At 43.6% G+C, this 23,675-nt stretch overlaps 1 protein-coding gene across 1 annotated transcript in view; it reads left to right on the forward strand.

The window, feature by feature from the left end:
* The window catches only part of Tnfaip8 (TNF alpha induced protein 8), a 115,703-nt gene that overhangs the window by 16,070 nt on the left and 75,958 nt on the right, over nt 1-23,675 (forward strand). The gene's annotated exons all lie outside the window — the stretch shown is intronic.

Genomic DNA, 23,675 nt, shown 5'->3' on the forward strand with positions numbered 1-23,675 from the left:
TCTCCATCCCTGTCTGCTCCCCACTCCTGTTGCAGGATCTGTGTCACCAACTTCATCTAGGGGCACCTGAAGGTGCTTGCCATAGGTCAGTAAAAGATAGAGCTCAAGACTGGGTTAGATGATGGAGCTGTTATTCTAAGTTTAGAATTTTTTATCGACTTTCCTCAGAGCTATTAAAAATATCTGGTCTAGACCCCGGAGCATGAGTGGGAAGGGGAGGAGGTACGACAGATGGACAGAGGTATGGACAGACTGTGGTTCCCAGCCATTGTGCTGACTGCAGAGAGCCGCATGTCATACTGATAAGTCACCGGTGTTATTTGCCCTCACTTGTTAGTACCTTACCCCTCTGCGTACATGCATGTGTATGAGGCATGTGCAAGGGTGTGCACATGCATGTACATGTGTGTGTGTGTACTAATGTGTCAATTTCAAAAGTTGTTAAGCTTGTTAATTTGATAAAGAAAAGCTTCAAAGCTTCTAAAGAAGTGTTTGGGTTTGTTGTTGCTGCTGCTGCTGTTGTTGTTTTTCCTTTTTGGTTTGTTTTTTACTGTGCTGTCTCCACATAGTCTCAGAATCCCTTTAAAAATGCACATTTGGTCCACCGAGACGATTCAGCAGGTAAGGTGCTTGCCACCGAAACTGCTGACCAGAGTTAACGAAGAGAACTGAATCCCCAAAGCCGTGCCCTGACATCAGCACATGTGCTAGCCTCCACCAAGTCATTAGATGTAATTTTAAAAGTTAAAACAAATACTCATTTGGTCCTGAGTGTTGGGGAAAGCCTTGGACAGGCACGCAGGTGGTGGTTGAGTAGTAGCTGGCTGTGTGAACTTGCCGAGCTGTGTCATCACTGTCAGCATGAACACACCATCTAAGACCGTAAAACATAAACTATTACCTCCAGGCCCCCTGGATCTGGAATCCTAAGTTCTGATGACGATCACACTTACTTTTTATTATCACTGCAAGCACAGGTTCCAGGGGAGACCCAAGCCTTGGTAGAACAAGAACGATAGTGTCCTGGGTGCCCTGGGAAGGGAAACTGCACTGCCTGCCCCAGGATAGAATGGGAAATTTTAACCAAGGAGCTCGGGTGGGAAGCCACTGGCTCAGTGTCTTCCCAGGAGACTCCAGTGCCGTACGGTGTTGTCCAGAGTAAATTTATTTTTAGACCATCTTCATGATCCTTTTCCTTGCCAAGTGACCGTTAACTCGACTTACATATGCTAAATAGAGAAGCCATCTGTGACAATATCAGGAAGCCAATAGAGTGACCCACAAGTGAATTTGGTTTTGTACCAAAAAAAGGTCCATTACCGTTTTGTTTTTAAGAATGAACAGGATGAACAAGGACCGAGAGAATAGCCCTGGTGTAGATCGCTCACCTAGCTGCACGAGGTCCCACATTCAACCCCCCAGAATTGCAAAATAAACAAAATAACAACTAAAACCCTTCAATGGCTTCAATGTGCTTGGCTGCTTGTGTCTGTAAAATGGAGTTTCCTGGAGTTGAAACCCTACGCAGCTGGAGAACAAGGTTGGCCTCTGTGCTCTGATATGGAAAGATCTTCAAGACAGATTGAATTAAACACCAAAGAATGATCTCATTATGTTTTCTTTAAAAGGCATATTATATGTTGATGGGTGCATAGGCATTTTTGGAAAGAATGAACACTGTCCCATTAATAGTAGAGCCGCTTGGGAGAGAAGGGGGTTTACATTTTCATTTTATTCCGTCTGTAGTGCTCCAGTTTCATAATAAAAAACATATTTGGCAAAGGAGAGGATTTCGATTTCAGTTGAGGTTTTGAGTCCTTCTAATACTACTCCCTTTGAAAAATCTGAATAAAAATAGCCTTCTGGGAAAAGCGAAGCGAACATAAACATTTTTGCCTCAGCATTGGGTGTCTCTCCAGTTCCACTTCCCCGGCCCTGACTTCTTTTCAAAGTACAACTCTCTGCTGAATGTTTCTTTAGCTCAGATCCATCCATGCTTCCCCCAGTGTCTATTGACATTCTGAAGGGTGCTGTGGCTTATCATGGCCCTGGCCTTGGCTTGTTACCCATGGTTGATGGCTGTCCCGTGTACTGGGCATAGTACTCATGTAAGAGACACTGGTGTGCTGTACTGTGTCTCCTAGAAACTGTAGTTGGCTTCCAGGTCTCAGCCTGCTCTCCTGTAACAGCAAGCGAGGAATGAATAGACTAACAGGTTCAAAGCTCCTGCTTAGCCCTCAAGCCTGTCTGACCCCACCCCTTCTCTTCCTCTGGGCGCTTACTTCCCATCCCATTCGCAAATCGCTCAGCAGGCTACCAAGCCACACCCGCTCTTCCCTGAGTGTGCTGGGCTGTATCCAAGTTTTCTCTGTTCTGGACACAGCCCAGGTGCTGTCTCACAAATCTTCTGAGTTCAGAAATGACTTTGCTCTCTTCAGAGGTCCTGTAAGTCCTCACAGGCTCCTATTTTTACAGCACTCCACCCCTGCAGCTCTCTCTGGTGTCCTCAGATAGCTTCCTGGGCACAGTAAAGACTTTTTTAGTTTTTACCTTTTTTGGTGTTATTGAGATATAATGAATGAATGATGATTGCAGTCTAGTCAAGAACTAAACTGATTTGATAGGCACCTACATCTGGATAAAAGTTGCCGTGACCAACAATGGACACCTTCTCACTAAAGTTACAATCTACAGATATGGTCAGGACACTTAAGATGTGCTCTCTTGTTAGCGAATGACATCATGTGGTACAGTAGTAGACCTTGGAATTCTTCATCTTAGCACTCGAGGCTTGTATCTGTTGAGTAACCCTTCCCCATACTTCCGACCCAACCCAGGCAACCACTGTCTGCTTCCTGCTTCTATGAAGGAAGTCTTGTTATTAGTGTGTATTAATGAGTGACTTCATTTCTATGGTTCATTCAGATGTCTTTACTTTCATTCACAGGACTGTTTTTAAAAGTCCAAGGTTAGAGCTGGAAAGACTGCTCAGTGGTTAGGAGCATTTGTTCTTGCTTAGCATCCAGGGTCTAGTCCTAGTACCTACTTGGCAGTGTACACATGTCTGTAACTCCAGTTCCAGGGGATCGATGCCCTCTTCTGACTTCCATGGGCACCAGGCAGACACATGTGATCCTGCAGGCAAAAGTATACATATACCGAAAATAAGAATAATAAATTTTTTAAAAGACTGAGGCTAAAAGTAAGGACTGTTCCTTCAGAATCCAGTAGGATTAATAGACCTATTAACCATCTCCTCTTACAGAGTTTAAACTTGAACCTTATTGAGGAATATTATTGAGGAATATTTAGGCAACCAGGATCTTAGGGTGTTTCCCTTGTCACCACCCTGTACTTGAATATTGTAAGTTCTTATCTAATAAGCCAGATCTTATCTTGATAGTTGAAAAAGTAAACATATCACACCCATTATTAAGACAACTCCCTGAAAAGTAAATGTAGAAAGAAAGCACCGAGAGGCCACAGACACCGTGTGAAAACAAATTTCATTTCTTGGTTCCCTTCCATGTTTGCCCATACGTACTTATTTATGACTGACCGGAAACACGCAGCTCTGTGACTTCACTTGGCATTGCTTCTTCCCCAGTTCCCGTGCTTTTGTGGACATTTGGCTGGGATTCAGGATGAGACTCTTAAAAGTCGAGTGATTGCTGCCTTTCCTGAGAAAGAGAATGGAGCCTATAAAGCAGATGCAACCAGAAGGAGTGCCATGGTGTGCTTTGAAAGGAAGAGAGCTCGGGCTGGAGAGATGGCTCAGAGGTTAAGAGCACTGACTGCTCTTCCAGAGGTCCTGAGTTCAAATCCCAGCAACCACATGGTGGCTCACACCCATCTGTAACGAGATCTGATGCCCTTTTCTGGTGTGTCTGAAGACAGCTACAGTGTACTTATATATAATAACTAAATAAATCTCAAAAAAAAAAAAGATCTCATTCTGATCTTTCCTAGATGGGCTGAAAACAAAACAAAACAAGACAAAAGAACCCAGTAGGGGACACTTGACATTTGTAGCTCAGAGAGATAAGATCTTGAAGCAATTGCAAGCTTTTTCCTGATTAAGCATGCATCCTTGTGAGATTAGCCGAGGTTTTGCCTGAGCAATGGCTTTTTATTTACGAAGGTGTGTTAGTTGGGAGCAGCTGGCCAGCAGCCCTTCCGTATCCATAGCCCCTTAGCTAGTCCCAAATTGTTCCATAATAAAAATCCTTGTCTCTTAACTGATTGGATGGAATAATTTACACAGAAGAATTAATCTCTAAAGACCCTTTTCAGGAGAAACCACATCTGACCAGTACACAGAGGCAAAGAAGTATGGTTAACATAAGGAGAGAATTAGGCTAAACACCAGAATCTCTTTGAGGCCTTCTCCAAAGAGAAAGAGGGGTATTAAACACACGGAATTTAACAGGCACTAAATGCTCTTTCTTGGACCCAGACCTGCTTTGGCCCCAGGCGAGGCTGTAAGGGTTAGCATTGCATTTCCTGACTTAAAGTCACATTGACTCCCTCTGACCTTGAGAAACAGCTACCTTTCTTTACAGAGGTTTTAAAGTATTTTGCCATTCCTTTCATCTCCCACAGTTATTAATACAAACGTTATTTTAACTTAAGTTTATGTTTAGGGATTAGTTTGTGTTACAATGATCTCACCTTATTATTTTTAACTTTATGTTTTTGAGAATTTCATATATGAGTATAATTATAGTTATACTCTTTCTACCCCTCGTTTTTTTCCCTAATTACTCCCCGTTCCACCTCTACAACCCATAAGTGGAGAATTCATAACTTCCTCTATAGTTATTCTTGCTTTACACACACACACACACACACACACACACACACACACACACACCCCTACTGAGTCCAATTAGTGTTTCCTGTGTATACATGAATTTGAGGCTTGGGCAACAGAATGTTCATCCTGGAACAATTACGTTTCTCTGTCTTTCAGTAACCATCAAGTGCCTGTAGCTCTTCAGCTAGGGGTGGGGTCTTGTGAACCTTACCTTCGTCCGTCCTAGAACATTGACTGCTATGGTCATGTGCAGGTACCTATATTGTTGGAGCACACTGCTGCATCATTTTTGCCATGTCTAAAGGCCTCTCGAATTCACCACTCCAGCCCTCTGGCTCTTACAATCTCCCCCCCCCCCCTCAGCTTCCCCTGAGACTTAGGAGGAGGGGTCATGCTCTAGACGACCCATTTAGGAATGAATTTCCACAGCCACTTGGTCTCTGCATTTGACCAATTGTGATCTCTGTAACAGCTCTCTGCTGCCAAAGAGGATTCTTCGATGGGGGATGGGGTCTGCGCTTATCTGTGTTTATACAGATAAGCTTTTAGAAGGCACTTGGACAATATATTGATTTAGCAAAATGATAGTTGTAGGTTCTCTTCTGGTGTCAGTCACCTCTCTGGCCAGAGGTTCTTAGCTAGGTCTATAATACCAGGCATGAATTTTCTCCTATTGAGTGGGCCCTATGTCCAATCAGACAGTTGTTGGCTACCCCCAAGCTGTTGCACCACTAGGGCTATCTTGCTGGGCTGGTCATTATTATTGTTCACAGGATCTATAGCTAGGTAGGACAACTGATTGTCTCCTCTGCCCCCTGTTAGCTTATGCAGCACCTTCTGACTCTATGAGAGCTGGCCCTCGTGGAGGTCAGTACTAGAATGATTTCCTCCCCTATGGTCTGTGACTGAGCGTCTTCAGCAGTAGGCTCTTGTCCTTACGTTTTAGCAGGCAACCAAGGGCAATGGAACAGTCTGTATTGTTTTTAAAGGAAGGCAACCTTGCCTGGCATCTGTGGTTTCTGGTGGGAACATTATCCTTCTGTGGTGGATACTCCAGCACACACACACACACACACACACACACACACACACACACACACACACGTAAGCTAAAATACATTTTTTCTATGGCCTTTAAAGCATTCCTATTCCTAATTATCTCCTCTCACTCTACCGGCTTCTACAGTTACTCCAAGTTAAACTCAAACCTGAAGATTCAGAGTTGAGATGCACAAATAAGAAAGAACATGTGGTGTTTGTCCGTCTGCGTCTGGGTTACCTCATTCAGTATAATATTTTCCAGTTCCATCCATTTACCTGCTAAGTTCTCGATCTTTCACCTTACTATATTAGAGCCCATAATTTCACAGCGAAAACGTCAGAGAGCTGTGCAGTTCTCAGTGGGGATGGCAGGATATCTGTGTATTACTTATGGTTTGATTTATGAAAGGGCCATCAATGATTAGTTCTCCCTCATCCTGTTTTGCTTTTTATAGGTGAACAAGAGCTATTTAGCTTTACCTTTCTTTTACAGCAGCCTCTGTGGGTCAGTCCTTCAAAGACCTGTGAGAATGACATCGTTAGACTGGAACTTAGCCCCAGGTGTGGGAGATCATCAGCATTGACCTGGAATATGGGAGGAATGTGAGAAATAGCAAGCGAAAAATCTGTGAAAAGGTTCCAGTGTCAGGGTGGAGGGAGGGGACCATGGGGATGTGCCAGGTGCAGCTACCTAGGCCTGGGTGGCGCTAACCTCTGAGTGCTGCTGCCTGAGACTAGCTCCTCCCCTACATGGTCATTGCTGGCCCTTGATGGCCACAGGTGACACGAGCACTGACTTTGCTTTTGGTGAGTTAGAAAAGCCAAGGTGGGAGATGAGACCTGGGCTAGAGGTGTTGTGAAGTCTCTCTGATTTCCTAGAGGTATTTACTGAGATCCAGGGTGAGGATCAGAATCCAAACTACCAGCAGTTAGTGCTTTCACACAGCCAAATGTTTGCTCATTTACTGTGATTTTTACACATGCTAGGTACCACTGACGTACATCCTCAGACTAGACCTTACCAAGTCCTTAAAGCACCTCTCTCTCTCTCTCTCTCTCTCTCTCTCTCTCTCTCACAAACACACACACACACACACACACACACACACACACACACACACACACAAAATACTATATGTCAACCAAAGGCACCATTTTACCAACTGATTCATTTAGTATTTCCATTCTTATATTCTTGAGTCAATCAACTAATGATCAGTACATAATCTTGCATATAGAGGTCATGAATTCGGGAACAGCTCAGCTGTCTGGTACTGACTTGAGGTGTCACCTAGCTTGAAGCCAGAGAACTGGCTAGGTCTGCAAAATTCAGAGATTCTGGATCAGGAAGATCCAAGCAGGAAATCTCATTTCTTACATTCAGCTTCTGACAGGCTTTTTTTGGAGTAAACCCTTACATGGGGGATGAGTTCCTAGAGACAGTGACCCAACATAGAACAGGTAGAAGACTTAAGTATCTGTCATAACACCAAGTCCTGGGAGTCACAGTTAGCCACACAGGTCACATGGGAAGGGATCCCACAGGGAAGTGCCAATCCTTGGGAAAGCCTCAGAGACAAGCTGATTCAGGAGGCAGAGAGGCAAAGATCAGCATAGCATTGAAGAAAGCGAGGTGAGTGGCCCAGTGGAGGAGGTGGCATGTGAAACTGATGGACTGTCAGCAGCTGGGGAAGGGAGAGTGTCCTGGAGTAGGGACCAGGAGGAGGGCCATCAATGCAGTCTGACTGGAACCAAGGCGACAAGATGAGGAAGATCAGCACCTGTGAGGTCTGAAGGTGGGGAATGAGTTCTCTCAGGGCTTTGAGCAGGCCAGGAACCTCATCACTGACATATGTAGCTGTAGTTTGTATGTGAGCCTCAGGCTTTGGCACCTCCGTCTTTCTCACCATTATCTACAAGCCCAGGGCTCCCATTTCCAAACTCTAAGACTTTCTCCCACCCCCACCCCCATCCCCCCTCACCTCCCTGGCCACAGACTGTCTTGTACTGTTTAACTTTCATGGGTTTGTCTTATTTATCACCGTGAGATTACTGGGGCCACAGGGCCTAGTCTTATCTGTTTGGATTTCCTGTGTGGTGCTTAGCACACTGGTGTACAGTAAATACTTGCTAACTGTGGATAACATCAGCCAGTTACTCTGTGGATAGCCACCATTTCCAGCTTGTGGTGCATAATGTAGTTAAAACATTTTCTAGGGGTTGGGGATTTAGCTCAGTGGTAGAGCGCTTGCCTAGCAAGCGCAAGGCCCTGGGTTCGGTCCCCAGCTCTGAAAAAAAGAAAAGAGAAGAAGAAGAAGAAGAAGAAAAAAAACATTTTCTAGAAGATTTCTGTGAGTGGAAAACATCCCAATTTGCCAAACTATTTAGAGGAAACTAGGAGGGAGAAAAAGTGATTTAACAAAAACCCCATGGATTATTTTTAACCTAAAAAAGATTTATTTTGCTTAATTCAGTTGTAACTGCCAATGCAGTTATAACCGTGTGAAATAAGGGTGGCTTTCTGATGTAAGGGCTGCCCTCCTCATGCGACAGTCATGTTTCACTGAAGTCATCATTTCACCAACGCTAGAGACTTTTGGTTTTAAGTTAGCAGGGGGATTTATGCTTTCATCTTTTGAAATCGCCATGAGACTAAGAATGAAGTCTAGAGGTATAGACAAGTCCGGTAGCCCCAAGCAACAAAGGGCTAAAAGACAGAAGGCAGCTGTGGATGGGGGTTGAGGTTGCAGAGAAAGGGGGAAAGAGTATAAAATGCTTGCTGAGGGGGCTGGAGCTGATGCAGGGAATCCATGGGAGTCCTCAGCTTCCAGAGGCTCAGGTGAGACCCAGAGCTTTCCAGTGAGAGTGAGGACTAACAGGGATTTGTCCCCAGCAGCTCTGGCTGTAGGAAGTCAGATTTAATGAGAGCCTGGGAAGAAGATGTCTGAATGGGAGAGCAAAACACCTAAGAATGGTAGCCTTCTGCTCAAATCCCGACCAGTGAGCTGTGAATTCAGGGCCATCAGCTAATGTGCTTGGGTTTTCCTTCTTTCCTTCCTTCCTTTCTTATTTATTAAATGCAAAGCTGGGTCGTATGATTCTGAGGTCTGCTCAGATTCTAAAATTACGATTTTGTTGTGCAGTAACCCCCATCCCCTGCCCCACTCCCAGCAATTCTAGTTCTGGGTGTCTGATGCAGAACAAATATGTACAGATACTTATGAGTGTGCTCATCTACTCTACATCAGCTGTCAAAGGATGGACGCTGTGCGTGCTTTCAAGATCAGGAAGTGCGCTCTAAGTCTTACAGTCGTTCACAAAATCAGGATTGCCTTGTTTTGTTTTAAGTTTTAGTTGACAGGTAAATCTCTAATATATTAGTGGTGTACAACCCGATATATTGGTAAGGTTTCCATTATGGAATACTTAATTAAGCTAGTTAACCTCAGTATTGCTATCTCTTTTTTTCCCCATCCCCTTCAATGAAGGGAATTAAGACAAAGAAGGGCCGAGTAACTCCCTTGAGATCACCCATACACGAGGACCACTGTAGTCGATTCTCCCAGCTGTATTCAGGTTCACACTGTATTGTAGGTATTGCTAGCAGCTGTTGTCATCAGGATGCGTCTCTCCATGATGTGCAATAGATCTCCTGACCTTAGTTCTCCCATCTAACTGCAATGCTGTGTCTGTGGTTGCCATCTCCTAGAATCCTCACTGCACCCACCAGTCTCTGGTGACTTCGAGGTCTTTTTGTTCAATGTGTAAATGAGTCATTCCATCCTTGTCTTTCTGGGGCTGGTATCTTTCTCTTAACCTGAGGTCCTTGTTCTAATCTGTCCTCTATTGCTTCAATTAAACACCAAAGGCAACTTGGAGAGCACAGGGTTTATTTCACCTTACAGGTCATGCTCCGTCACTGAGGGAAGTCAGAACAGGAACTTAAGGCAGGAACCTGGAGGCAGGAACTGAAACAGAGGTCATGGCCACGTGCTGTTTACTGGCCTGCTCCTCGAGGGCCACCTGTTCTGGGGTGCAGCCTGTAGAGGAATGGGCTCTCCTACATTTATTAACAATAAAAATGAGTGCCCTAGAAATGTGCCCACAGGCCAGTCTGATCAATGCAGTCCTCAGTTGAGGCTTCGGCAGGTAACTCTGAAAAGTGTCAAGTGACAGCTGAAGCTAACCAGGTGGCTCCTCCAGGTGCTTTCATGTCCTTGCAAATGGAATTTCCTTTTGAAGATAAATAGTACACCAGTATTTGTCATTGCGACCCGCCCACCTCCCTCCCTTAAAGACATGATTGCCTGTGACCACCAGAGACCGGAAGGGAGGGGTGGGAAGGGGGAGTGGGGGTGATGGAGGCTTCAGGAGCTGCAGCAGGAAACAGTAAACAGGTTTCAGGGAGCCGCCTGGCTAATTGCAGGGAGCAAAGGCTATTTAATTGGGGACTGGGCAGAGGCTTTCAGGGTGAGTGTTCATCATTGGCCTGGGTTCTGGGGATGCTTGATTAACATAAGGAGGAATTCCTGGGACTGTTGGACATGACCTTTTAAGGGGGAAGAAAGTTTAATCTGGCTAATGGGTTATATGACGTCTTCTGGTAGAGCATAGGTAAGAGTACAGGGTTATGTGCATCAGGACACAGGCCCAGGGCAGGAGGAGCCATGATCTCTAGACAAGAGTTCCGGGGTTTAGACATGCCTGGACCCCACTCTTGCTCCATCTCCATTCCCCACCCCTGCCCTCCAGTTGTATATGCACATTTCTTTATCAGGGAAATATTCTAGAATTTGAACTGTGGTCTCTGTGGCATAACTCTAAAATCATTAGAAGCATTGAAATGTGTGTTTAAAGTGACACATTACTTCATTAAAACAGGGAGGGTGGCCGGGGCATGAGAGGCTGGTTGCTCAGTAGTTCGTAACCCTTGTTGTTTCTTCAGGGACCCAGGTTCAGTTCCCAGTACACATACATAATGGTGGTTCACAAGCATCCCTTAACTCTGGTCCCTAGGGATCAGATGCCTTCCTGGGGCCTCCCTAGGCGCCAGGTGCACACATGTGTACATGCAGGCAAAACACTGGTACACATAAAATTTAATACATTAATCTAAAAAAAATGCTTAAAATGGGTGGGGGGGGGCGTATTAAGAAGCCAAGGAGTAGGGAGGAGGGCGATCTCAGTGAACCGTGAGCAATGCATCGGTTACTGCTGAAGTAGGTGGGGGCTGCAGACAGCGCTTTCTACTCTTCAAACTTTTGTGTATGTTTGAAATTTCACACGCCAAAAATGGTGAGCAATTAATATTTTAAAACAAGATACAAAATGATGGGTTTCCTCGTGACACTTTCATTTAAGTATATTATATTTTACTTTTATTATATTCACCTCCCCACTGCTATTTTTGTCTTACCACCCGTGGCTGGTCCACCCCTCCCTCCCAGATAGTCTCCCCTTTATAGACATATAAATCTAGATTTTGCATGTGAGAGAAAATGTCATATTTGTCTTTCTTAGTCTGATTTATTTTTCATTCCATGGTGATGTCCCATTCATCCTGTTTCTCATGGGCACATAATTTTATTCTTTATGACTGAATATGTGTGTGTTTGTGTACGTGACCATGTATGTACAAGTGTGCATGCTCTCTTGTGTGCACATGCATGGAGAGGTCCGAAGTCAACATAGGGTGTCTGTCTCAAAGTCTTTTCACCTTATTTGAGATAGGGTCTCTTGCTGAATTTGGAGCTCAGCTAGAGTAGCTGGCCAATAGGCCCCAGGAATCCCCTTACCTGTGTGTCCTAGTGCTGGGATCACACACACACGCACTACCATACTCAACTTCTTATGTGGGTGTTGGGAGTCCAAACTCAGGTCTTTATGCTGTGTGCTAGGTGCTTACCCACTGAGCCATTGTCATAGCCCCCCAAAGGTAGATTTTTGTTCCTCTCTTAAGATGAGGAAACTTGAAGCACAGAAGAGCTGTATACCTTGTCTGAGACCAATGATCTAATGGACACAAGCCCTGTGGTCAGCTGACCATATACTGGACTTTGATGCATCCTGCATCCTTGGTTGCCTTGGAACATAATTTCCACCAAAGGCCCATTTTCTACAGACTTCAGTTTAACACTTATGATGTTAAGGGGCCCTTTAAGTGCCCCTCCTCAGCAAAAATGAGGAAGCCATGTTTCCCTGAGGGAACTGCAGGCACAGATACTATAGGGAGTGACAGTTTCTGAGGGACATTACAAGTGGACCCCATGCTTTGATCTGAAGGTAGTGGAGACCGTCATTGCAAATGCAGATTCCCTGCAGTCTTACTTTTCAGCACACATTGGTCATGCATAGTTTGAAGTATGTATGCAGTGGTAAAATCTAGTGTCTTTATCCTCCCTCTCCACTCACCTCAACATAAGCCCTCACTGATCAATACCCAGATTATCATTTTCTTTTCGCTTCTCTCTGTGAGACGTACAGTCCATGTCTTCTTCCTATCAGGAGGAAATGAATGTCTATTCATTTTGCAAAAAAAAAACTAGAGTTTCAGTCACCTTTATGTTGAGTAAACTTTTCTTTCTTCAAAGTCTACACATTTTCTTTATCCATCCATTGACAGTCACTTTTGTTAATTCCATATCTTATCAACTATGAATGGAGCCACCATGAATATGGGAATGGCATGTATTTTCTTGATATGCAAATTTCACTTCTTCTGGCCCTATAACCAGAAGTGTGTTGGCTGAATCTGAATTTGTGGTACATCTGGTTTTAGTTTTCAATGCTTTCTCCGTAGTGGTTCTCGTAATTCACATTCCCACTGACAGCATTTGTGAACAACTTTCTTTCCAAATCTTTATCATTTTTTATTTTAAATAGTAGTCATTCTAATTGGGGTTGCTTTTTCTCAGTGGTTTCATGGAACTTTCTGCACATCTTGATTACCTGTGGATGGACTTGCTGGTCACTGAGTGTTTCAGGCGCTTCAGGCTGAAGACCTGGGTGTCTCTCTCACCTCTGACTCACAGATTCTGTGGTGGACTTTCGTGGAATCTAGTGAGATGAACTCTTTGATGGATCCTGGCTTAGGGTTTCTGAAAAGTCTAAACATGTACAATAAGAACAGTTAAGTTGTCATAATGTGAAAAAAACAGAACTGACCTAAAAGCATTGTTTCATACCCATAATGCACGACAAATGCCACCCTACTTCCTAGGGTAAATATGTGTCCACAAGTCTCCAGTGCCTCCTCTCACCCACTCCAAGGTCTCAATGAACTTTTGGGGGGAGGGATGGGAAAGTCTAGGAACTAGAGAAAGGTGAGATAGATCCTAAAAGTTCTAGTTCGTCTTCAGGAAGGAAGGGGCCACTTAGACTGTTTGAGCATCTTCAAAAAAAGACTTAGACTTTTGAGCATCTTCTGACCAGCTTCAGAAGAATTTTATTGTTTCAGTGTTAAACTTTTATCAAACAAGAGAAAAGATAGATTTATTATCCACTCACAATATATTTGTAATAATAAAACCAATTTTTTTTAGCTTATTAGTGGATTCTTGCCCTGTGCTTTAGGCTTGACGGTCAGCACCCCTGTCGTGTGAAGGTCATTTGGTTCCCAGGTGCAGCTTCTGCAGCTGCTCACTGGTGTTTTGTAAGCTAGAGAGTCCCTGTGCTCTTAGAGACAGCAGTCTCTTCAATGTTACCCTCACACTGCATGACCTAGAGGTGCTCGTGTGTGGAAAGAGAGATTTCCCAAGAGCACTGGATGTGTTTTTGTTTTGCTTTTTTCTGTTTTCTTGTGTTTGCTGCTAGTCTCTGGGTAAAAGTGAAAAGCAGCAGTTATCACTAGGAGGAAGGTAGGGTGGAAAGAACAAAATTTGCATTTGAGAATTAGTTCTGTGAGAGTGTGTGTATGAGTGTGTATACGAGAGTGTATATGAGTGTGTGTATGAGAGTGTGTGTGAGATGTGTGAGAGTGTGTGTGTATGAGAGAGTGTGTGTGAGAGTGTGTGTGTGTGAGAGAGTGAGTGTGTGAGAGTGTGTGTGAGAGTGTGTGTATGAGAATGTGTGTGTGAGAGTGTGTGTGAGTGTGTGTATGCAAGTGTGTGTGAGAGACAGTGTGTGTATGAGAGTGTGAGTGTGTGTGTATGAGTGTGAGTGTGTGTGTGTGTGTGTGTGTGTGAGAGAGAGAGAGAGAGAGAGAGAGAGAGAGAGAGAGAGTGAGAGAGAGAGCACAAATGTGAAGCCTGCCTGGAGGTCAGAGGACAGTGCTCAGGTATTCTCTCTTACCACTTTGAAGGATCCAGGGACAGAGCTCAGGCTGTCATGCCAGCCCTCAGAGGCCTTTATCAGCTTTGCCATCGGAGCTGTGGTGGCAGAGGCAGGGGCGTGTGTGGTGTGACATAGTCTTACAATGGGCATTTTCTGAACTCACTCTTGCTCACTGATCATCTTTCCATCAGGGTCAGCAGTTAACTTCCATTCTTAATTAACACTTATGACTTCTGATCTAACCTGCAAAAGCCAACAGAACCCCAAACAGCAGAGCACAGCAGAAAGGCTGGACAGTGCCCCTGGCCTTTCCCCTACTTCTTTCTAATTCCACCTCCGTTTTTTTTTTTTGCTGGTTATGTTTTCACACTGTGACCAAATAAATACCCAAGAGAAACAACCGAAGGAGGAAAGGAGGATGCCTTTTGGCAAAAAGTTTCAGACAAGATCCCAATGCATGTTGCCTCAGTTATGCTGTTCCTGGCTATGTATGATCAGGCAGGGAGCATGTGGAGGAGCCGAGCTGCTAACTTCTGATGGTTGAGAAGCAGAGAGACTGAGATGAAGGATCTGGGGCTGAGTTACTCTCTTCAGAAACACACCTTCAGTGACCTACTTTCCCTACCCGGGTCTCAGCACCTGAAAGCCCTTTCGGCCACAACCTCAACCTCATCAGTGGGTTGATGAAATTAGAACTCGAAAAGCCTATAAGGTAGCCATGGTGCCCTTAATGTGAGCCTTCAGAAGACCATTTTAGATGCAGTGTTGAAGGATGCTTTCCATGTGAGATTTTCTACTATTGGCTAGACACATAATATTTTCTTCTGTTTGGTAACGTGTGCCTTTATTCATTGTGTGTGTGTATGTGTGTGTGCGCACGCATGGGCACGTTTGTTTTGAACTTTGGCACTACTGATGTGTTCAGTGCACTGTTTTTCCCCCCTAGCTCTTCTGTCTTAGAAAGTCTCCTGTTCTGTGCCCTAGCCCCATCCAGACCAAAACCATACACTAGGAAATGAAGGGAAGCCTGGTTTCCCTGACTGACTCCTTTAGGGGAGCAGCTGTACAGCCAGTGTAAACATTCCATTTCGGTTAGAGATATCTTCTTGGTTTCCCATTACCCACGCCAGTGAGGTCATGCAGAATGTGTTCACGTTAATGAGCGTTGTGTTTTATTTCAAGTGCAAGTTGTCTGGTAGACCGTGCAGTTCTGAAGCTTGGGGAGCAGCTAGTGTTCTCAGCTAACAGCATGTGGTGCAGGAGATACTCATGTACCCCGCTCCCCATCCCTCTCTATCCCAGCTCCATGTCTTCAGTGGAAGCTCTGCTGGGTGCTCTGGGATGAGCTGAGTCAGACGGACTGCTACCTCTGTGCAGCAGTAGAATGTCTTGGTACATTTCAGAGGCCTCCAAGTGTGGGGACCAGACTCTCTCCCCTCATCATATTCACTGGGGAAGTGGAGTGAATCCAAAGCAATGGATAATGGTATAGAGCCAAGGGATGAATGCTTGCTTCAAACCAATAGAACAGAGAGGAAAAGTGAGTTGAGGTCAATGGGAGGTTACTTGCTTTAATGACGGGCAATAACAGTGCCCCCTCAGATTCATGAGGTGGGTCACTCTTCCCATTGCTTCTGTATGAACTTTCTATATGACAGAAACACCCACAGCACCTTTACTTTCTAGGACCTTGCCTCGGAGATTCCCACTATTGTTAGGGGATAAAATGTTTCCTTTAAGTCCGTTTACCAGGTCTGAACTCCAGGGATAAATGTTAAACAACTTTGAGTGGAGATTCTCTCCACCTTTTCTTTTCTCTCTCTGTCTCTCTCAGTCTTCTGAATGTTAATGGAGGGAGAGTCTTTTCCCACCTCCAAGTTTTCCTCCTAGGGCTTGTGGTCTAAGAGGCATATACTATTAATCATCACAAAAGGGTTTCCCTTGCTTTCAGAGTCAAGTTCAAACTCTCTCACCTAGCACATTACGGTTGGCTCACATCCACCTTACCAGCCTAGCTTCCTATTTGAAGCTCTGTCTACTCTGTCTCCTCTGACTGGAACTGTTTCTTCCCTCCATAGACTTTTTAGTGATTCTTTTTTTGTGGGAAGCTTTCCTCCTGCTCGAACTGGCTGCTTCCTTTAGAGCTATGCTTTGAGGTATCCCCAAACATGTCCGCCGTCCTGTGTGCAGGATATGCTCCCTTCTGGATATTTCTAGAGATTTAGTGCTCTACCTACTAATTATTAGTCCATTGGCCTGCCTCCCTCATCCCTGGAGACTGGGTTGTGAGAGCATGAAGAGCTACGCACTCTTCCGAGGGTTTAATTTGTATCAAGTCAATCCTTACAGCAATGCTTTACATTGGATGCTGTTTATTTCTCTATTTTTTTTTTTTTATTTAAAGGTTAATAAGTTGAGTCGTGGCCTACTCTCACAGATTTTGTGCTACTAAGTGGTAGAAACAGGATCTGTCCCAGATGAGTAGATCTCTGTTCGGTGAGCCTATCAAAAAGCTGACTTGATGGAATGAGGGATATGTTGGGCCTGTGGGCCTCCATCGCTGTCAATTTCAATGCACTCTCAAGCTATCTGTCCTGCGTTCATAAGAAAAATCAGTTTTCAACTTCAACAATTTCCTGTGAGTATACCGTACGCATCCTTCTTTCTTAGCTCTCCACTCTTGCTGGCCTCCGTCTCCCCAACTATAAGGAGAGGAATTCTTACTGTCTTGTCTCAGCATTAACTGAGTAGCCTAGATAAAGTGCTTCTGGAGGGGCACAACGCAGGTGGACCGACATCCCTTGGTGACCCATGGGGAAGTCTCAACCTTGAATGTCCTGAAACAGAATCCTCATGTGAGTGTGCCACAGTCCTCATAGCTTGTACCTGCAGAAACCCGGGGTTGCGTGATCTCATTTGTATCCAAGAAGAGAATCATAACCACCTTGTTTTCCTTTCTGGTGACTAGAATTGCATTCTCTTAGACTTGTTTTCTGTTGTCTTCACATCATTCTGGCAGCACGAATTGGTAGCACACAAGCTGGGTGGGTGTGCTGATCCACCTGAAGGAGGATCCCAGGGCGCTTGAGTTCCAGGTCCAGTGAGAGACCCTGCTAAGAGCAGTAGAGGAAGACACCTGCCATCCATACCCTCCATGGAGTTGTATCCCGTGTGAGCACACGTGTGTTTCCCCACAGACGTGAACATGCAGATTATGTGAACATGCAGACCACACACACATACATAAAACCATGCCAAACAAAAAGTAAATAAGAGAATATTTTTTGCAAAGGGCTGCTTAGATGAGATTATCCGAAATATGATATATAATTACATCCTTATCAGTGGGTCAATATAATCTGCCTCTGTCTTGATATAAAGATTAAAAATAAGATAAGATCACGTCCTGTGAGGCCAGGTTAAATCTGTGAAGTTCAAACTGAAAGCACAGAGGAAGAGCCTTTGAAGGGAAAGTCCCCTCTGTGGCTGGCTCTCCAGGGCAAGTGAAAAGTAGGCTTCAGAGTAAAGTGCTTGGTAGGCATATTAGCACTTTTATCTCCTCAAAACAATGACTCCCCCACTCCCAGCCACTGCTTTCCTACTGAATATGTAATGAAAGGTGTATGCTTCCTAGTTCATAAGGAGAAGGTGACAGTTTTAAATTTGGGCTTTTGTGTCTAAACACTTTTAAACAGAAAGGTTTTAATCCCAGAAGATCTAAATCTTTCCTGCCTAGGTGGTGGTTTTCATTTTCATTTTAAAGGTCATTTCAAATAGTTTGTTAAACTTGCCTCAAATCTACTTTTTTTTGTTTTTAGTTTAAGGATTTCATACATGAAACATAATACACTGCCTCATTTCCATCCTTCTCCCTGTCTACTCTTCCTGTATGTCCCCTCAAGCACCCCCTCCTAAAATCTATAACCTCTACTTTTATAGTAATTTTATTATACTCGAGTAATATATATGCGTGTATGTATGAATTGTATGTATGTATGTATGTATGTATGTATGTATGTATGTATGTATATGTTCTACTGTATCAAGTTAGTGTTGCTTTTATTTGCATGTTTGGGGTTGACTCTTAGGATTAGGGTCTTATCTTTGGAAAGCAACAACAATAAAAATAAGAGCAAAACCTGGGGTTCTCCTTCCCTTAGCGGCTGTTGACTGCTCATAGGTCTTTATCTAGCTTTTGGGTCTTGAGAAATTTCTCCCCATCCATGTTGGCATGTCAGCTGGGTGTTTGCAGGTCTTGTACAGACAGACAAGCGTATCGGAGCAACATCCTGTCATGTCCAGAAGAAACTATTACACAGCAGTCATCCAAGTCTTCAGGGTCTTCCAAACCTTATGCTACCTCTTCTGCAATGTTATCTGAGCCGTAGTGTGGGCGGTGTATTATTGTCCTATTAGGGCCTGGCTACTCTAGTCTTGTACTGTTTGCATTGACTAGTGGTAGTTCTCTATCTGCTGCAAAGGAAACTGCTTTGATGAGTTTTGAGAGTTGGACTTATCAATGACATAGGATGAGTATTTACAAGGCAATTGGAAACTGTATTACTTTAGTAATATGGCTGAGTAGGCTCTCTGACTCTATGACCTCTCTAGTCATGAATTTTTGGCTAGATCAGTATCAGGCAGGAATTGCCTCCAGTCGGGTAGGATTTAATTCAGTTACCTTGTTGTTGGTTGCATCCGAGATAAAAACACCACTATTACACGGCTGCAGATTCTTTGTCTAGTGTGGAGTTGGTGTGCTTCTACTGGTCGGAGGGTCACTAACTTTTCTGCTGCACTGTAAGGGCTAGCCTTCACGGGGGAAGGATCTAGGTGATGCCACGGCTGGAATGTTCATAGAAGTTACGTAGTTGCCATCTTGAGGAGCTAGCTGTGCTTAATAGAGCCTTTTCCCAGTTCTGCGTTAGAGTGCTAGAGTGCTGCAGACAAGTGCCCCAGAAGTCTCTGCTCTCTCAGTCAGGAATTAGTGACTCCACCTTTCCTTTAAACTTCACTGTTCATTCTCAATGAAAAAACTTTTTATATGAATAGAACCCTTTTCTACCAAACCACAGGTTACCCAATTCATGCTGTTCTGGAACCTGGAACAAGTTATACTTTGTTTCAGAAGTGATAACTGTTCTAGGAAACACTTAGGACTTTAAGAAAGGATGTAGGGCCAAGTAAATCAAAGCAAAGAGGGCAACATTCTCTACAATTCGAAGTGGCACTCTGCGTATTCAGATATGCATATTTTATACCCACTTTTACAGATATTACTCGCACCACTGAATTCATGGCCTCTGAGACAGGATTAATTACATGATGAGCTGTAGCTTCATATGTGATGAAATGTGAATTCTATAATTGCTAACATATAGAAAATTTACTCTTCTGGGATTCACTTCTTTTTCACATCAAATGTCTTATATATCATTCCATTTAAGGGGGGGGTTAACTCTTTTTACTTCATGGTGTCTCCTGTTAAAAATCCATATTTAAATATATATCACATAAGCCCACGAATGTACCCATGGTTTATTTAAGAATTTCCCTATTGTTAAACATTCTTAATAATTACAGGTTTTGATATAACAAGTAATGCTGCAGCAAACACTCAGGTTTCTATCATTAGGTATCAGCAGTAAATTCTAGTCGCAGGGTAACTTTGTGGATAAAATTCTAGGTTAAGGGTAGGCATACAATTCTCTTTTGTAAACATCTTCTGGGTTCTATATTTTAAGTACCTTCTGCTGGAGTTCTTAGTAGGAAAAACTTCCTAGTAAAGTACATAGATACATCTAATTGTTCATGTATATCATAATCCTCTAGTTATACACTAGTATTTCAGTTCTTGTATTCATATTTTTATTCATTTTTAAAACATTTTTATATTTGAAATGAAGAATGGATATGTACAGATAGCATTACATCCTTCCTCAAAAAAAAACAAAAAAAAAAAAAACCAAACAAACAAAAAACCCTGCTCTGAAATTGTGATCTTACAATTGGTGCCATGTGGGGATCAAGGAACTAGAGTGTGTTTTAGTAAGAATGATTTTATGTAAGATTTATTTGCATAGTACTTTAAGGACAAAAATACGGTTTTAATTTTTTTCCCACTGAAGCGTTCTCAGAAGCGAGGCAGAACTTTGCACATAGCCCTTCTTTATTAGCAGCTCTAGTTTCTCTTGGAGTCTGCACATATGATCTGTATTGAGTTCATTTATGTATGTGCACATGTGTGTGTAGTGCCTGTGTGTGCTTACATGGAGGCCTGAGGTAAATGTTGACTATCTTCTTCTACCACTTTCCACCTTTTATTTGAAAAAAAAACTAATTTATTTACTTATTTATTTCATTGTGTGGGCACGTGAGTGCCGTCTCGTTCTTGTGGAGGTCAGATGACAACATTCGGGAGTCAGTTCTTTCCTAGATCTTTGTTGATCCAGGGTCTATCAAGTTTCTGTTGTTGTGCTGTGTATTCCAGGCCAGTGGGCTAGACACCCTCTAGGAAGTTCTTTTGTCTCGGCCTCCCGTCTCACACAGGAATGGTAGGATTATGGATGAGCATCGACACATTGGCTGTTTAAACGTTGTGTCCTGGGATTGGCCTCCTTGTCAGGCCTGTGTCACTAGGGCCTTCACCTGCCACGCCATATCTGTAGTCTCACAATTTTCTCTTAGTTAGAGCATCTCTCACTGAACTGGGAGCTCATCATCTGTTAGAATGTCTGACCAGTAAGACCCAAGGCCCCTCCTGCCACTGCCCAGAAGTCCTGGAATTATGGGTGCGCAACCTTACTTGGTCTTTTGCTTGAACATGGGGCATCCAAATTCTGGTCCTCGTACTTACAGACCAAGGACTTTAACCACACTGAGCCACCCCCTCAGCCCTGTAAACCCCACTAAAAGCAAATGTTCATGCTTGGGGTTGTAGTGTAGTGGTAAAGGTTGCATGTAGCATCTAAGACCCTGTGTTTGATCCCCAACCCTGGAAAAACAAAAAAACAAAGCAAAACAAAAAACAAACTTCCATTGCCACATTTCAAGCAAACAAAACAAAACAAACAAACAAACAAAAAAAAAACCAAGTCACAAACTGTACCTTCAGTAATAAGTCATGTCACTTAGAGTTGCAGAATATATAGATTCCAACCCCTGTAATTTAGAGGCGATGCGACTTCGTATGGCTTGGTACTCGACATTTCACGAATCTTGCCCAACTGTTGATTAACATTACAGTAGTATTGTGAACTGGGTTTTGCAGTTATGAAATGCTAGCTTGGTGAAAACGAGCACATTGCTGCTGACATTTCCACAGTCTCCCATCTGTGAACTGTCCTCTGGGTTCTCAGTGTTGACAGGTTTGGCTTTGCAAGTCAGTTTTTGCCTTTCTGTTTAAATTAAGTTGGAAGTTTGGAGTTCCTGTGTGTTCTTTCCTCACTACTACTTACCTGACTGTGTGGATGGGGCAGGGGACAGCCTGTGCTTCCCTGCCTCACAGGGTCCAGCCTGGGCTTCCCTGTCTCTTCTCTGAAAGGCTGCCTTTGCAGAAAGTGGCCTCGTAAGGTCTTAAGTCATGCAGGCATGCTAAGTGGTCTAGGCTACATACGGCTTTACAATCTCTCTTCAGACTGTTGTTTGGATACAGTGTGGGAAGGTTCAGAACCATTGCTGCTCGGTGCTCCAGGTGACTGGCCCTTTCCTGTTATTTATAGCACCTAGTACAAAGGCAAATGTGGTTCTATGTGGTAAAGCCGTTATACCGTTTCTTACTAACTGCAACTGGTATTAAAGAAGACAGTTGTGCACAGTTTTTGGTTACATTTTTGTGAAAGGCAAAGATCAGGAACCTTTTCTGCAGTTTTCTTCTCTGCTCAAACCACAACTTCCTTCCTTTGTATTAACAGCTCTGCTGCGTGCTCAGTATTCTAATTTCACACCCTGCATGGCAAGTAGCAAGCTCACCCAACCAAGATAAAATGTGACCACTCATGGCTTCGCTGAGTGCCCCTGTCCCCCTGAATAGATAGCCTTGTCACACCTGAGTGGGGTTTTCAAAACATTTTACTTTCAATTTCTTTTAAAGGAGAAAAGACTTTGTGGAGGTGTTTCTCAGGAGATTACAACATTTTCTGGGGGCTGACGGTTAGAGATAAGACGAAATCATGAACAAGGTGAGGGTTAGTAGCCAGAGGCAGTGTACTGCACATTGTCTGAAAGAAGTTCCCTGTTAGCAGGTTTTAAAAGTTTAATTGTGTGTGTGTGTGTGTGTGTGTGTGTGTGTGTGTGTGTGTGTGTGTGTGTGTGTATGTGTGTGTAGGTAGCACCCACTCTCCCACAGCATATCTGTAGAGGTCCGAAGACAACTTTCTGGGGTTGGTTCTCTTCCTCTATCATGTAGTCTCCAAGAATGGAGCTCATGCTGTTACATTTTCATGACAAGTGCCTTATTTTTGATGAGCCATCTGGTCTACCTTCAGCACTGTTTAAATTGTGTGTCCACAAGATGGCTCTGGGGCTATAATGAAAAGGCAACATTAAAGGAAACAGTGTAAGGGCTAAAGTGGACAGTTCATCTTGTGGTTGAGACTTAAGGGCCAGCCTGTGAGAGGACAGAGGGGCTGGAGCAGCACATGAGGATGAAAATGATCTACATACCCACACCTATAGAACACTGGAGGGAGTGCTCAGCATAGAAACAGTTTGTATAGTATGTGTTTATTTTTCACAGAAGAAAGGAAAAGAAAGCTGTTTTCAGTGGGAAGCTGTAGTTCTGATTAAGAGTAGTGAGATTCTCAGGGACCAGCATGCTGCTGCCAAGGGAGGGTGTGTTGGTTCACTGGGAAGAGTATGGACTTGTAAAGTTAGGGAAATGTGAACATAAAGAGGGCAAGTGAAAGGAGATTGCAGGGCACGGCAGCCTGTTCATTCATGCAGAGAAGGCAAATGTGCTCATTAAAATCCTGTAGACACTCAGTAGGATATAAGACTTTAGAGCAGAAGGTGAAGTTAGCTTACAATAAGACAATAAGCCCCACCTGTTAAAACAGCTATATGCTAATAAATAAATAAATAAATAAATAAATAAATAAATAAAACAAAAAACCAGAAAAAAATGCTTATTTTGATTATTTACTTCTAATTCTAGCTTCCATATTAAGAGCAGTTACACATACTAAAAGGACCTCAGTGAGGATGGGAAGAGTGACATTGAATAGACAGAGTAATGGGGCCAATACTCAACTTTCCCTCCTGGGAGCTTCTTAATCAGCTGAGCCTCAGTTATCTTGTCTCTAAATGCGTGTGCTAATAGCAATTACTCTACAGTGCTGATGGGAGTCTAGGACATAGTATCGCATGTTTGATGCTTATTTGAGTACTGCATGTATCATGAGTGTGCAGTACAAGTTAGCAATCACTATTATAGGAAAAGTTCCCATCACGTGCATCTGCTTGTTCTGCCTTAAAGAAACAGCACCTTTTCTTAAAGAAACAGCAGCAAGTGTATGCTGGCATACACTTGATGAGAAGCCCATAGCCT

This window comes from Rattus norvegicus, chromosome 18 (assembly GCF_036323735.1).
Source record: "Rattus norvegicus strain BN/NHsdMcwi chromosome 18, GRCr8, whole genome shotgun sequence".
NCBI lineage: Eukaryota > Metazoa > Chordata > Mammalia > Rodentia > Muridae > Rattus > Rattus norvegicus.